Source organism: Lemur catta, chromosome 11 (genome assembly GCF_020740605.2).
Source record: "Lemur catta isolate mLemCat1 chromosome 11, mLemCat1.pri, whole genome shotgun sequence".
NCBI classification, from domain to species: Eukaryota; Metazoa; Chordata; class Mammalia; order Primates; family Lemuridae; genus Lemur; species Lemur catta.
In genome coordinates this window covers 28,646,419-28,650,135 of record NC_059138.1, presented here as the reverse complement: position 1 = coordinate 28,650,135, position 3,717 = coordinate 28,646,419, and positions in this window count along the sequence as shown.

Below are 3,717 nucleotides of genomic sequence, written 5' to 3'. Positions count from 1 at the left end.
TCCAGAATATCCTGAGTAGGTAAGATGGAAGGAATTTAGGACACAAGAGGAGGGATCCCTTTGGTAAGGAGGATGGACTGTTATTTATGGGAGCTGGAGAAGAGATAAGTTGGCAGATGTGAGAGTGGAAAACTGTGAAAGTTTTCTTTTGAGTGACTCAATTTTTATCAAAGAAAAAGGAAGAACATCATCAGTTAATAATGAAGATGGGCGGTGGGTGGCTCAGCCTGTAATCCTAGCACTTTGGGAGGCAGAGGCAGGAGGATTGCTTGAGGCCAGGAATTTGAGACCAGCCTGAATAAGAGCAAGACCCAACTCTACAAAAAATACGAAAATTGGCAGTGCCGCATGCCTATAGTCCCAGGTACTTGGGAGGTTGAGACAGGAGAATTACTTGAGCTCAGGATTTTGAGGTTGCACTGAGCTATGATGGCACCACTGTACTCTAGCCTGGGCAACAGAGTGAGACCCTATCTCAAAAAAAAAAAAAAAAAAAAAGGAAGGGAGATATTGAGAATTTAAGAAGGATCTAAATGTCTTAAATTGTCATCTATAAAAAATGAGAATATTTGGGTGGCAACTATGAGGGCATCTGGAACCCTGGCTAAGTTTTTATTGGGACAAGAGGCAACTGGGGCAGGGGTTCTGGTTGCCACAAGTCCTGCCCCGTGGCTAAAGGAAGTAGTATCTTCTGGCATTCTAATTCTGTTTGATACGTGAGCTGGGGAGCTCTGGAAGAAGAGATGGGAATGCACGGACCAGAGAAAAGCAGAAAGACATCCAGGTAGCATGAAAGGAGCCATGTGCAGTGGAGTTCATGAAGTTGAAGAGAAACTGGTCAGGATGGTTGTGTGTGTGCATGTGTTTTTTGTTTGTTTGTTTGTTTGTTTTTTAACCATCTTCAGCTACACAAGTACAGTCATGCAACAGATGGGGAACTGGATTTAATAGGTTTGGGGTTATACCTAGCAAGGACAACAGGGAGAGGGGATGAGGGAGTGGAAAGATGTGAAGGAATGACTAATTATGATCATGTAATATAAACTAGGTGAAAAGAGATGTTGGGGCATAGAATATGAGGGGAATATTTTAAAAGGTGAGTAGTTCAGTGAATTGTGAATTTTGTGGGGTCTCGCTGTTTTTGGAGTTGGGATACCAGAGGGAAGGAGATAATCAGAGAATGGAATGCTTGAAATTGAGCTCAGGGATGGGTGCAGGTATTGGTCATGACAAAGTCCGGGTACTCTACAGGGGTGGGAGGCTGAGGAACGGTGCCAGAGGAGAGTGTTGAACTGAGAGGTCAGGGTATTGGAGGAATTGTTTACATTGCTGTTAAAATCACTAAGAAAAATACCAGGTGAGGGTGACAGTGAACCTGGAGATAAAATCTTCCACAAGTGGAAAAATGTAGCCCCAAAGACTACATACATGGCTATAAAAAGAAGGGCTACTGTAGTTGGGTGGTAGAGTCTGATGTCACAACTTCAAAAAGGGGGATTTATGGGGAAGGGAGGTACAGATGTGGAAGTGACAATAAGGAGCAAGAAGGACACTGTCCTCTACCTCCAGGTCTGGTGGTAGATGTGTGGGAAGAATGCAGCCCACCTGAGAAGGGCACAGGAAAAACAGTGCCCCCAGGAGGAGCCAGGTTTTCACTAAAACAGTGCAGTGAAGGGAACAGTCGGCCAAGTATCTGAAGATGCAGGAATTCTTGCTTAGAGGGCCATGACTCTGGAGGGCACAATGAGAAGGTTTGGGGGAATTCGGGAGGTTTGAGAGACGGGATCCAGTCACAGGTTGGGTATAGTCAGGACACGAGAGCTCCAGTGAGGAGGCCCAGCCTGACCTGCGGGCTCCTTGTTACTGCTGCTGTAGCTTTACGGTTACTGGTGAGAAAACAGCTCCAGGTAGGGTCAGAGTTTCCTACCTAAGCAACCAAGGTTATCTAACACCACTTACAGAGAGCATAGTCCTTTCAAAGACAGAAAATATTTTCCCCATAATCTTGGCCTTCCCTTAACCACTTCTTGAAACTTTCTACAAAATTCTCAGTTTCAGAAATGAGAGAGAATCTTGTCTTAATCCCCTGCCTTAAGAGAATTCATCCTGGAAAAATGATTATTCATTTCTTTCAACACTTTCTCCATAAATCACCTTTCTGGTTTGAACATTGATGCAAGTCATAAGCCGTCCTCATTCTGTCTTAATCTTGCACACTGGGACGTGGGGCCTCCTGTGGATGTGAGGATGAGTGTTTGCCAGTGTATATGGGGGGAGTGGTGGTGTCCTGAATGCTTTTTAGACCTTATCTTTATGGACCTGCATAATATTTCTATTTCCTGTGACCATAGGTGGCTTTGGTTGTGACTTCTCTTGACTATTCTTTTCAATAATACTGCACTAAAGGACAGCTAGAAAATTCCAGGACTTTGGCCAAGTTCTGGGATGCAATTTCCACCCTCATAGCCTTTTATTGGGCAACCTTTGTTGACACTTGTTTTCCAAGTTACCAGATTACTCATTTCAGAGTTCGATTACCCATAAACTACCTACTTCCATGCCCATAATGAGAGGTAAACAAGAGGTTTTTGCAATAAAGGCAATCAGTGTCTAGGATAAGGGCTGGCATGTGGGCTGGCCCTGTCTTCGCTGTGAAGCTACAGGGAAGAGGTAGGGAGGAGAGGCCAGCTTCATGGGCTGTTGAGCAATCCCAGTGGGATATCACAACTCACATCTGGCAGTTAACTGGGCTCTTCAAGGTCACAAGGAGTCCTATACACATCACCTTCAGGGATGGGAGTTTACTGTTAGAATATTGCTAGAATAGGAGGGGTAGGATGGGAAATTGCCATAAAGCTGCACAATTCCTTCTGGTTCCAGGGTTTCAGAGCTAGGATAATGTACGACAGACCTCTTACCTACAATCAAAGGGCAGACAGGTAATTTATCAACTTTTTGTTCCCCTCACGCAAAGGAGAATGGACAATTGAATCAGCTCTCAGCTTCTATGATGCTTCCCAACTGGAAATGGTTAGCAAGTCACCTCTGTGATGGTCAACTTATTTAGTATTAGGAATTTTTCATCTGAGGCTCTGGGGATTCATGAACCTCCCTGGAGTTATATGCCAGAGTGAGGGTCTGTCCATACATGCGTTTTCTTGTGAGAAGGTATCCCATGTCTAAAGCAGCCTCAGTATTTGCTTCAATTAACTGTGGCTAGTATAACAGATTTGCTTTACTCATAGCCATGACAATGTAGGCAGGAATGAGTCCCTTTGACTCACTACCCTCAAAAAGGATCCATGTGCTGGCAGCAGCTGTGGATTTCAGAGATTCCTCCTGTAGTTGGTCACGGATCAGAATGCTACGTGAGGTAATTCTCTCTCTCCCACACTGCCTCCTGATACCTCCTTCTGTTCCTTCCAGCAGTCACAAAAATGCCTGTCTTCCTCTGGCTGTCCAAGTGCTCGTGCACCACCCCCCTGACTCTGACAGAATGTAGGATATTTTTCCTTGTATGCTTCTATGGCCAAAGAAATTTCTTTCATGCTGTTTAAATAGGCTCTTAACAATGGGTTTCATACTGATGCTCTTGGTTTTATTTTTCTCTTAGTGATCGAAGTTGACCAAGTGAAAGGTATTCCAGGATTTTCATGTCTTAGAAAGCAGACAGTTTAGATATCAGTCTCCCATACTTTAGTAGTGACAACCCAAAAT